The following is a 13,163-nucleotide window of genomic DNA, read 5'->3' as shown; positions in this document are numbered from 1 at the left end:
TTCAATTTCTACGTCATAGTGGGTGGGGTTAACCGACTAAAAGGGATAAGTATACATATCTATTTAACCAAGCAAGATGTAATCGAATTAATTTCTGCAGATGGTAGCTTTTTATGTGTATAATAATCCACAAGCTGATACAAGGTTCTACCGTTAACGGTTCAATTTCTACGTCAAGGTGGATGGGGTTAACCGACTAAAAGGGATAAGTATACATATCTATTGAACCAAGCAAGATAGAATCGATATGTGTATATTAATCCACAATCTGATACAAGGTTCTATCGTTAACGGTTCAATTTCTACGTCAAAGAGGATAGGGTTAACCGACAAAAAGGGATAAGTATCCATATCTATTGAACCAAGCAAGATAGAATCGATTTTGTTTTTGCAGATGATAGGTGTTTATGTGTATATTAATCCACAAGCTGATACAAGGTTCTATCGTTAACGGTTCAATTTCTACGTCAAAGTGGATGGGGTTAACCGACTAAAAAGGATAAGTATACATATCTATTGAACCAAGCAAGATAGAATCGATATGTGTATATTAATCCACAAGCTGATCCAAGGTTCTATCGCTAACGGTTCAATTTCTACGTCATACTGGGTGGGGTTAACCGACTAAAAGGGATAAGTGTCCATATCTATTGAAACAAGCAAGACAGAATCGATTTTATTTTTGCAGATGGTAGGTTTTTATGTGTATATTACTCCACAGGCTGATACAAGGTTCTATCGTTAACGGTTCAATTTCTACGTCAAAGTGGATGGGGTTAACCGAATAAAAGGGATATGTGTCCATATCTATTGAACCAAGCAAGATAGAATCGATTTTGTTTTTGCAGATGATAGGTATTTATGTGTATATTAGTCTACAAGCTGATACAAGGTTCTATCGTTAACGGTTCAATTTCTACGTCGAAGTGGGTTGCGTTAACCGACTAAAAGGGATAAGTGTCCATATCTATTGAACCAAGTAAGATAGGATCGATTTTATTTTTGCAGATGGTAGGTTTTTATGTGTATATTAATCCACAAGCTGATACAAGGTTCTATCGTTAACGGTTCAATTTCTACGTCAAAGTGGATGGGGTTAACCGACTAAAAGGGATAAGTATACATATCTATTGAACCAAGCAAGATAGAATCGATATGTGTATATTAATCCACAAGCTGATCCAAGGTTCTATCGTTAACGGTTCAATTTCTACGTCGAAGTGGATGGGGTTAACCGACTAAAAGGGATAAGTATACATATCTATTGAACCAAGCAAGATAGAATCGATATGTGTATATTAATCCACAAGCTGATCCAAGGTTCTATCGTTAACGGTTCAATTTCTACGTCAAAGTGGATGGGGGTTAACCGACTAAAAGGGATAAGTGTCTTGGCCAGGCCACAGCTCAGGGATGGTGGTGCCGGTATAGTGCAGAAAAGAACAAAAAAAGTTGGTATTAGTATTAATAATCACAAATAGTCTTTATTGAAGATAAAGATTAAACACAAAAATTTATATATATATATTTGCAGGTTACCTTTTGGTTGAAGCTGGAAACTGCGGCGGGATACGTCCTTTCTCCTTGATGTGTGAAAACAAGTGAAGTAAAAGAACATAACAGGTCAATACCACTTGCCAGTCAAACTGTTTATTTATTCCAGCGATGTTCATTTGTATGGTTAACATAAACAATTTGACTGGCACTGTTAACCAATATAAGAAAAATGCGAGGGCGACCTTTTATGTTTGGAGTTTGGGCTGTCGGCCTAAACATGCCGGCCCCCTTGCGACACGCAAGATTTATTTGGACATATTCCGCCGCTGGTTCGCAGAATTTGCTTAAATTAAGTTTACAACTATTTTCAGCTTAAGTTCCACTTGAGCCACCTAAAGGAGAAAATTGTAAAATAATAAATGAAGGTACACGTGGTTCTAATTCAGTGCCACATTTATTTTCAAATTTCATACATTTATGTATAAAATACGTCATTGCTTATGTGTATGCATAAGCAGTATTTAAAATTCATTTTTTTTTAAAAGTATATATATAAAAGTATTCAAATTTACTATAAATTCAATTATGTTTTTTTTTTTTTTTGTAAGAAAAGTATAGTATGTATAGTATGAAATGCAATTAATATATATATATATAAACCAATTTAGCAGGCGCCAGACAATACCCAGCCAAAATGGTATTCTGTGCCAACAGGGGCCCCAAAATCCCGGCTGGTATGGCGCCCAGCAGAACCTTTGGGACCACGTCTGCACAGAGCACCAATCGGACTGGGGCGGCGTTGTAAAACCGCGGGTCTGCGAGCCTGATATTTGCATACGGCGTGGCTACCGTTGTGTCGAGGCTAGTTAAAGGGGTTTGCCTCTGGAATTGTGGCAACGCCACAGTATAGGTGGTAACGGTTGCCGTCTGCCCATGCTTGCCCCGCAGCTTGATAAAGCACCCACGCGGATTGTCCACAACCATCACCTCGAGGCGGAGTTGGCGGACGAGATCTTCCGCGATGATAGACGTCGCAGCGCATGGATCGAGAAGAGCTCGCACCAGGTGCAAACGTCCACCCGACTCGACCCTAATGACGGCAGTGGGCGCAACCGACGTGAGGCACTGGATCAACCGCGGCGGTGCGCGTGGGTTGACAACCTCCCAGCCCGGAAACCACGAGTTGGATGGGGGTGGAATGCGGATGATTCCACTCTCCGACTATGATGTGTATGCTGCTTACGTCGATTTCTTCTTTTTTGGCTGTTCTTCTGCGGTTGGAAAGTTTTCATTTCCAATTCGCTTGCGATCACCTCGTGTTGAAGTAGAGGTCGAAAACGGCGCGGTTGGAAAGTTTTCATTTCCAATCCGCTCGTAGAGGGTGGGAGGAATGCAGATGATTCCACTCCACCTGAGACCCCTGGGCGGAAAGCGGATGTTTCCGCTCCAGAGGACTCTGCTTTGACCTCGGATGCATCGATGGAGAGGGTGTCGCTTTCCTCGGTGGTTCTCTGTGGCCTGCGATGCCACGTGTTTTGTGCCCGGCGCGTCGTGTCCCGAACTTCCGCGATATGCAGCATGGTGTGGTGGTCATCCTCGCATTTCTTGCACCGCCCCTCGTGTGTGCAATGAGCTGCACTATGCAGAGATGACAAACAATTGGTGCAATAGCGGTGTTTAATAACGAAATACCACCTTTTTTCCGTTGTGCTATCGCGGAAGATAGGGCACACCCTAAGTGGATGTTTCTTTTCGCATAGGCGGCAGGCTAAAGAGAACCCCTTTGCCTCAGCTGTTTTGCGAATTGAAGTGAATCGCGTAATTTTTCTGAAAAAGAAAATAAGTTGTTCTAATTTCATCGACGTAGCGAGCGTATTTCGGTTGGCGAGCAATTCTGACAAGGTATATGTAGACTTCACCTTATAAGGGGTTGTTGGTGGAAGCAGGGTAAAGTATGCGATAAATAAGTATATAAAGTAGTATAACTGCTATTCATTTGTTTTACAAATGATACCCTCGGACCCCCAAGACAGAAACAACGCCAACCCAAACTTTACCAGGAACGATTTTCATGTCTAATTTATACATTTCCAAGCATTTATAGCATTTATTTTTGATTACTAACTCGTTTCTCAAAAACGTAAATGTTTACGTCATGCTTTTCCGTATGTGACGCATGTAGCCTTACGGATAATTGATGATGTGTCAATACCCTTATGCTACCGTACTAGTGAATCGATTGGTTGCAATATCGATATATTGCATATTTCACTAACTTCAGTTCCGGATTAATTAATGAAACGAAAAGAAGAAAAAAAAACGTGCGGGAGTGAATTCTTTCTTAAAATTGTAATTTTAATTAGTGCGTGTGCGGGCGAGTAATGTAAATCGCGGGCATTTAACTTTTCCGTCGTTAATTTGTCGTTAGTGAAGTGTTTTTGTGAAACAAAATATACATATGTGTATATATATTACAACAAAAAAGAGAGGAAAAAAAGATATGATAATGAAGACCTATGAAAGGTCAAGCAAAAAAAAACCTCCACCAAAGCAGAGTAACTGGCATAGTGAAAAGTGTGTGATTGTGTTTTTTTTTGTTTTTTGCAACGATCCGCAATAAAATTATGCGATCGTGGAGTGACAACATACATATGTAGTAGGGTGTGCAGGCTTTTTTTTTTTATTGTGAAAGAAAAAAAAAATGTTTTTTTCAAGTGTTGGCTTTTGCTTCGAAAAGCAAAAACTTAATTGCAATATGTTGCATTAGGGTGAGCCGAGCAATCCGAAATTTCTCCTCTGTTTTTTTTTTTATTAGAAAATTTTTTGTTCTTTATTTGTATTTAAACTTTTTACTTCGAAAAGTAAAAAGGAATTGTGCTATGTGCCGTGCATTATATTAGGGTGTCCTTAATTGAAAATTTTTTTATTTCCGTAATTTTTTTTTTGCTACTTATTTTATTTTTGTTTTTATTTTTATTTCGATAAAAACGGGTGTATGCAATGGAATTGGCAGCGATTTTGTTTAATTTAAATAACGTTGCCTTTGCCATTGTACTATCCTTTTTTTCGTTTCCTCGCAACAAAAATAAAAAATTATGTTTATGTGAGCACCCTTATATATAATGCATTAGGCAAAAAGAACAAAGGAAATATTTATTTGAGGGAAATTTCATGATGTAATATGTGGTTTGCGAAACCCCGAACTTTTTTTTGATTGCTTAAGTAGACCCGAAATTTTTTTCTTTCATGATTCCATGCAGTTCAATGCACATAGTCATTATGTATATGCCTGTGCACATGTTTTCGGTGGCGACTACCTGATAACCTCAATTTGTAGTGAGTGTGTAAAAATAGCATTAAAAAATTGAAAAATTAATAATAAAAAGTGTTCATCAATTCTAGAAAAATATTGTTGCTTTTATAAATGAAAATCACCACCCATGTGCGCAAGCATGTATGTACATGTACATATGTAATACTAGGCTGCATCAAAAAAAAGAAATTTTTGTTTCCACTATGAGTTTGTTGAAGTTGCTTCGTTTTGGTTAGGAGAAGTTTTGATGTTGTGTGGAGATTTTGTAACTCCAATTGTAGCGTTACTGCTGAAGATTAGGGTTTGACGTGTTTTCGGTTTCCGCGGTATAGGGTGGTAGTAATATTAGTTTGACAAGTGGTCTTGTTACTTGCCCCCTTTCAGTCCTTATATCCACAACGCGCACCCGGTTGTCTGAACCAGGGTGTAAATTTATCACACGCCCCAATCTCCATTCGTTGGGAGGAAGATTGTCTTCCCGTATAACCACCATATCTCCGACTTGCATATTTGATTTAGGATGCTTCCATTTTATCCGTTTCTGTAGTTCCGAAAGATATTCTGATTTCCATCTTCTGCAGAAGTTTTGATGTAATGCCTTGAGTTTCTGCCAGCGATTGACTATTGAGGCAGTATTTTCATCAACGCTGATTTCCGCTGGTGCTAATAGGTGTCCTCCAATCAGAAAGTATCCTGGTGTTAGAGGCTCAAGGTCAGATGGTTCATTTGAAGCGGGGCTAAGAGGGCGAGAATTGAGACACGATTCAATTCTACATAACAATGTGTTAAATTCCTCAAAAGTGAATTTGTTGTTTAAGGCCACTTTTTTGAAGTGGCTTTTAAAGCTTTTCACTCCCGCTTCCCATAGTCCTCCCATGTGTGGAGCTCCTGCTGGTATGAAATGCCAATTTAATGCCTGATGGGAATATTTTGACAGGGTTTGGTTTCTTGCATCGGCAAGAAATTCCTTAAATTCAGTTTTTAATGCACGTGATGCACCGACAAAATTTGTTCCATTGTCCGAATAAATGTTTCTTGGACATCCTCGTCTAGCTACGAATCTTGAAAGAGCGGCTAGAAACGAGGAAGTGCTCAAATCACTAGTGGCTTCTAAATGTATGGCCTTAGTAGAAAAGCAAACGAACAGACAAACGTAACCCTTTGAGGTACGACACCCGCGCCCACTGTAATTCTTAATATCGAAAGGCCCTGCGAAATCTACCCCTGTATTGGTAAATGCACGCGAAAATGTGGTGCGTTCTTAAGGTAGAATTCCCATGAGCTGATTTTGCGATCGTTTCTTGAAGATCGTGCAGATCTTACAATTATGAATTACGGATCGTATCATGGTTTTAACTTTTGGAATCCAGTATTGAGTTCTAATGATGCGCAGCATTAATTGGCTTTCACCATGGAGAGACATTTCATGGACAAACTGAACATACAGACGTGTAAACCTACAATTGTACAATTGTATTATGGGATGGCGTTCAGATTCGGTAGTATCTTTGGATGCACCAAGTCGTCCACCCGTTTTCACTACTTCGTCTTCATCAAGATATGGAGTGAGCGAAAGTATTCCGCTTTTAGATCCAATTGGTGTTTTGGATTACAAACTTGAAATTTCTGATCCGTAATATTGCTTCTGAGCAAGTTTTATTAAACGGGTTGTTGTAGCTTTAATTTCATCTGAGGAAATTAAATAAGATTCATGTTGACTACAATCTTTCGTTTTAGAATGCGTTTTATGAAAAAACCTGAGTATATATGAGATAACTCTTAACGCCCTAGGAAGATTTGAAAACCTGTCGAGAATATCATTAATATTGCTTGAAATTGCGGTTGCATGTGCTTGTACGCGTTTTTCTTCAATATTCGTGTTAAAATCCAAATCTTGTGTTGGCCACTTTTCCTTCTCTCCTTGGAGCCAAGAAGGACCCTGCCACCACAGAGAATTGTTGACTAAATCCTCGGCTAGTATTCCTCTACTGGCTAAATCTGCTGGGTTTGTACCTGAATCCACATGATACCACGATGAACTTCCAACTTTGTCGACGATTTTTGTAATTCGATGCGCAACGAAAGTTGACCATGAGCACGGAGGTTTTCGTATCCAAGCCAGTACGATTGTCGAATCTGTCCACAGGTGGATGTTTTGTTGACCTAAATCAAGGTTAGCGCAGATAGATTCGGTTATTTCCGCTAATAATACAACACCGCAAAGTTCCAGTCGAGGAAGTGAGATGGTTTTGACTGGAGCTACTCTTGTTTTTGCCAAAAGCAGATTCACAAATATGCCGTCGTTGGTTTCCACTCTCAAATACACGGCTGCACCATACGCTTTTTCGGAGGCGTCGCAGAATCCGTGGATTTCGACCTTTTCTGTTGGAGAAAAGGCCACCCATCGCGGTATTCGTATTTTATCGATATCCTTGTACGTATTGGTAAAATTTTTCCACCTGTCTAATGTTGAAGACGAAACGGTTTCATCCCAGCCAGTACCCTCTAACCAGATATTTTGCATGATCATTTTTGCCACGATAATTGTTGGAGCTAGCCACCCTAACGGGTCAAAGAGTTTTGCGATAGTAGATAGTATCGCTCTTTTTGTGGGCTCGGTGTTTTCTTCTATAGGGTTTGCTATGAAGTAAAACTGATCGGAATGGGCATTCCACCTAATACCGAGCGCCTTTACACTACTTGAGTCTTCAAATTCTAAGAAATCTTCGCTCAGTATATGAGCTTTGGGAATACCCTGTAATATTTTACTGGAATTTGAAGTCCATTTTCGTAATGGAAAACCAGCTGAACTTAAAACCCTGGAAATTTCATCTCTTGCTCTGATCGCAGATGCAATAGTATGCCCTCCCGAAAGAACGTCGTCGACATACATATTTTTTCGTAGGATATTTGAACCGATTGGATGAGATTTTTCGGAATCATCAGCCAGTTTAAGTAAAGTCCTTATTGCTAGATAAGGAGCACAATTGATACCAAATGTCACTGTTTTGAGCTCATACAGACTGATTTGATCATCTGGACTTGAGTGGAAAACTATTCTTTGGTATCTTGTATGATTATGATCTACTAGGATTTGCCTATACATCTTCTCAATATCGCTATTGAAGACGTATCTGAAAAGTCGCCAGCGAAGAATTAATGTTGGTAGATCAGCCTGAAGCACAGGACCAGGAAGAAGAACATCGTTCAGGCTGACACCATTTGAAGAGCGTGAAGAAGCATCGAAAACAACTCTAACTTTGGTAGAGATGCTTTCTTCTTTTATTACTGCATGATTTGGTAAATAGTAATTATCGACTGCATTGGCCGATTGAATTGAATCTAATTTTGACATATGGCCCATAGTCTCGTATTCTAGTATGATTCTATTGTACTCTTTCTGTAAATCGAGATTTTTTCTAAGTCGGGTTTCATTTTTATAGAATTGAGAGCACGCTATTCTTAATGATGGACCTAGATTTATCTCTCCTGGGAATTCTGACCTGAACGGAAGCGACACAATGTATCTTCCGTCAGAATTCCGGTGCGTTGTACGTTGATACAATTCCTCACAAAATGTATCTTCTAATGTGGAGGCTTTAGCTTTCGGCGTGTCTTCGAGCTCCCAAAATGACCTTAGCTGTTTGTCTAAAGCCACTTCATTGTAAAAGGATACCCGATTATGATTGGTTGGACTGGCTGCATCAGCACGTCCAGTCAGTATCCAACCAAAGACAGTTTCTTGAGCTAAAAGAGTGCTAAGAATATTTTTTTTGATACCGTCTAATATGATTTGCGGATAAATATCCCCGCCCAGAATAAGATCAACTGGCTCATTTACGAAGAAACGTTTATCCGCAAGCACGAGATCAGGGAATGCTTGTTGTGTTAATGCACTAACATCGCATGTTGGCAAATTACCTGTCAAATGGGGTAAAACTAGAACTAATGCGTCATTAGAAATTAGTGGGTCAATTGGGGACCGCAACTGAATGGCGCATGCCTCTTTTACCTGCGTAGAAACTGAATTATTGATGCCCGAGACTTGAGCATGCATATTTCGAGTTGGCAGGTTGATTCTTCGTCTGAGTCTTTCAGTGATAAAAGAGCATTCAGATCCCGAATCTATGAGAGCTCTGGCCGAAAAATCTGTACCATTGTAATGAATGGTGACGCGAGCTGTGCCTAGTAAAACCCCTTTACTGGTATTAATAAAATTAGATTTTACAGTAGTTTTATTTTGCTGCTTTTTTTGTTTTGCAGATTCATTTTGAGATTGAGCTTGCCTTGAAGTGCACGGTTGCTCATCTGATGAATCTGCTGAATTATTTACCTGTGTAAGTTTTGCCTTACTTGTCTGTAAATGCAGAAGGGTATTATGTCTTAAATGGCAGTTGCTGCAATTGTACGCACTTGTGCATTTTGACACTGAATGCCCCGATGACAGACAGTTTAGGCAGAAGTGATTTCTTTTTATGAAAGCAAGTCTTTCATTGGTGTCCAAATTTTTGAACTGTGAACACGCATAAATTTTGTGATCATTGCTTTGACACATTTTACAAGTGCCTTTAGCTAAACATGCTTGGAAAGCGCCAAGTTTCTTTGAGGAATGTTCAGAGGCCTGCTTTGAGTTTTGTACTCTTTGAGGTTTTGTACTCTTTGTACCTCTTAAACATGAGACTGATTCTAACGTTTGAAAACGATTTGTCAGAAATCGGTCCATATCCGCCCACTTGGAAGTTTCTGTCTTGTTTTCTACGGACTGTTCCCATAGCGAAAGGGTCACGTCTGGAAGCTTAGTTGAACATAAGTATGTAATAATTGGATCCCAATTAGATATGTCAATATGACGACTTACTAACGAGGATATGCAATTATTTATGTCTCTTTGTAATCTTTTTATTGAATTACCGCATTTAGTTTCGACTGATTGAAGGTTGAAAAGAATCTTTAATTGGGTATTGACTAATATTCTCTTGTTTTCATACCTGTCGCACAAATTTTTCCAAGCTATATCAAAACCATCATTCGTCAATTCGCATTTCTTAACGATTTCTCTGGCTTCACCTTGGGTTTTTTGTATGAGATAATATAATTTTTGTACTGGCGACAGGCTTTTATTTAGAATATAAATGGCCGTGAACATGTCACGAAAAGTTGGCCATGACAAATAATCACCTTTGAATATATCAGTATCACAAGGTGCTAAATGCAAATTACGTGGCGTGAAGGCAGGATCGTTCTCCTTCTCTGCCTTCTCAAATTTTTCCGACAGGTCATTAATTTTTGTCATGCACCACACAAAAACGGTATAGCATGATTTATTTTTCTTTCTAATTGCAGTAACGTCTTTAGCGGTAATGTCCTCGGCCACTAGCAGATCATCGAAAGCAGCTTTGGCTTTATCCCACATGGACTTCAACTCCTGCTGCTGAATTTTCAGCGAATTTTTGGAGTGCTCGCTTGTGGGTTTGCTTAAGAATTCGATGTCGAATTCAATTACGGTATCTGCTAGGCGGTTATATGCTTCCATATTGAAAAATATTTTAAATATTACAAACAATGAATATTTTCAAAAATATTAAATGCACAGAGTGAGTGTCTGTGGAATTACCCAATTTGCTAATATAAATTAGTTAACGCTTTCCACCAACAAAATCAACCCAACAAATTAAATTAATTTCTGACAAATTTGTGTAAAATTACAAACGTAAATATTTATTTTGAAACGAGTAAACTGAAATTTAATAATTTTCAGAGTAAAAAACCAGTGGACTGTATATACGTATAAATATACGTGTTAAAAAAAAATTATTGCTCGCCAACCAAATATATTTATGCATGTGCATGTATATATGTATGTAGCACAGTATATATTTAAAATCAAACGCAAGCGAATCAACTGAGCAAAGTTGGAGGAAAATTGTTCCGTCCACTATATAAATGCTCAAATTAAATTGTTTTGTTTTAAAAAGTGAATTGAATGAAAACCCGAGTGACTTTTGTGAAATTAATTTTTCTTAAATTCAAATATATTTATGTACGTGTGCGTGTATATATGTATGTAGCACAGTATATTCAAATCAAACGCAAGTGAAAAACTGAGTAAGTTGGAGGAAAAATGTTCCGTCCACTAAATAAACGCTCAAATTATATTTTATTTGTTTTAAAAAAGTGAATTTAATTACAAATCGAGTGACTTTTGTGAAATTAATTTTTCTCAAATTCAACTGTGATGAACCAAACCCAAAGTGAGGTTAATTACACAGTGCAGTGTTGTTGTTGTGGGCTGTTAATAACAGAGAAGTGCAAGTCATATAAATGTGAATTGAATTAATTAAATTTTGAAAAATTACTTGCACTTTCCTATTAAAATATTCCCAAACACTGTTTGTACAAATATTTGTGTGCAATAATGCAACCGCGAAGACCCCTAAGCCGTGTCAAATATTATTTACCGTCGGCGGCAAGCAATATTTGATGGTCAAAAAGGCTATTTGTACAAATCAAATTTAATTTTGTATTTTATTTTTCACAAAATCACTCGCGCACTTTCCACTTTCACTAATTTATAATTAAATTGTGCACACTGAATAACCACGTACCTTTTAATAATTTGTAGAATTTCCAAACTGATGAAATCAATATGAAGTTGTTGTTGCTTGTAGCACAAAAAAATCTCCGCAAATCAAATACCAAGTACTATAATTGTTGATGGAATTCACGTGTTAGTCCTCGCAAAAATGAAAATCCGCTGCTATTGGCACGCAATCTAATATTTACACAGTGAGTTGTTGGTTCGCAAAATCCGCTTCTTTAATAATATATAAACAGTGGAATTGATGTGGTTCGCAAAATGGTCGCTGGATGAAAAAACGGTTTAAGGACCAATGTCTTGGCCGGGCCACAGCTCAGGGATGGTGCCGGTCAAGATATAGTGCAGAAAAGAACAAAAAAGTTGGTATTAGTATTAATAATCACAAATAGTCTTTATTGAAGATAAAGATTAAACACAAAAATTTATATATATATTTGCAGGTTACCTTTTGGTTGAAGCTGGAAACTGCGGCGGGATACGTCCTTTCTCCTTGATGTGTGAAAACAAGTGAATTAAAAGAACATAACAGTTCAATACCGCTTGCCAGTCAAACTGTTTATTTATTCCAGCGATGTTCATTTGTATGGTTAACATAAACAATTTGACTGGCACTGTTAACCAATATAAGAAAAATGCGAGGGCGACCTTTTATGTTTGGAGTTTGGGCTGTCGGCCTAAACAATAAGTATACATATCTATTGAACCAAGCAAGATATAATCGATATGTGTATATTAATCCACAAGCTGATACAAGGTTCTATCGTTAACGGTTCAATTTCTACGTCAAAGTGGATGGGGTTAAACGACTAAAAGGGATAAGTATATATATCTATTGAACCAAGCAAGATAGAATCGATATGTGTATATTAATCCACAAGCTGATACAAGGTTCTATCGTTAACGGTTCAATTTCTACGTCAAAGTGGATGGGGTTAACCGACTAAAAGGGATAAGTATATATATCTATTGAACCAAGCAAGATAGAATCGATATGTGTATATTAATCCACAAGCTGACCCAAGGTTCTAACGCTAACGGTTCAATTTCTACGTCATACTGGGTGGGGTTAACCGACTAAAAGGGATAAGTGTCCATATTTATTGAACCAAGCAAGACAGAATCGATTTTATGTTTGCAGATGGTAGGTTTTTATGTGTATATTAATCCACAAGCTGATACAAGGTCCTACCGTTAACGGTTCAATTTCTACGTCAAAGTGGATGGGGTTAACCGACTAAAAGGGATAAGTATATATATCTATTGAACCAAGCAAGATAGAATCGATATGTGTATATTAATCCACAAGCTGACCCAAGGTTCTAACGCTAACGGTTCAATTTCTACATCATACTGGGTGGGGTTAACCGACTAAAAGGGATAAGTGTCCATATTTATTGAACCAAGCAAGACAGAATCGATTTTATGTTTGCAGATGGTAGGTTTTTATGTGTATATTACTCCACAGGCTGATACAAGTTTCTACCGTTAACGGTTCAATTTCTACGTCAAAGTGGATGGGGTTAACCGAATAAAAGGGATAAGTGTCCATATCTATTGAACCAAGCAAGATAGAATCGATTTTGTTTTTGCAGATGATAGGTATTTATGTGTATATTAGTCTACAAGCTGATACAAGGTCCTATCGTTAACGGTTCAATTTCTACGTCAAAGTGGGTTGGGTTAACCGACTAAAAGGGATAAGTATACATATCTATTGAACCAAGCAAGATCGATTCTATTTGTTTTTGCAGATGA

The 13,163-nt window shown here is 38.0% G+C and overlaps 1 long non-coding RNA gene across 1 annotated transcript; it reads right to left on the bottom strand.

Annotated features, from left to right (window-relative positions):
* Positions 1 to 2,609: 2,609 nt before the first annotated feature.
* LOC137236016 (uncharacterized) lies at positions 2,610 to 11,900 on the bottom strand. Its single transcript, XR_010948218.1, has 3 exons — positions 11,854 to 11,900; positions 11,416 to 11,673; positions 2,610 to 3,324 (listed from the first exon to the last, which is right to left on the bottom strand). It is a non-coding gene; the product is annotated as an uncharacterized lncRNA (long non-coding RNA).
* Between the last annotated feature and the right edge of the window lie 1,263 nt (positions 11,901 to 13,163).

Source organism: Eurosta solidaginis, unplaced genomic scaffold (assembly GCF_040869045.1).
Source record: "Eurosta solidaginis isolate ZX-2024a unplaced genomic scaffold, ASM4086904v1 ctg00001216.1, whole genome shotgun sequence".
NCBI classification, from domain to species: Eukaryota; Metazoa; Arthropoda; class Insecta; order Diptera; family Tephritidae; genus Eurosta; species Eurosta solidaginis.
The sequence above is the reverse complement of the archived record's forward strand: the minus strand, read 5'-3'. Positions and strand labels throughout refer to the sequence as shown.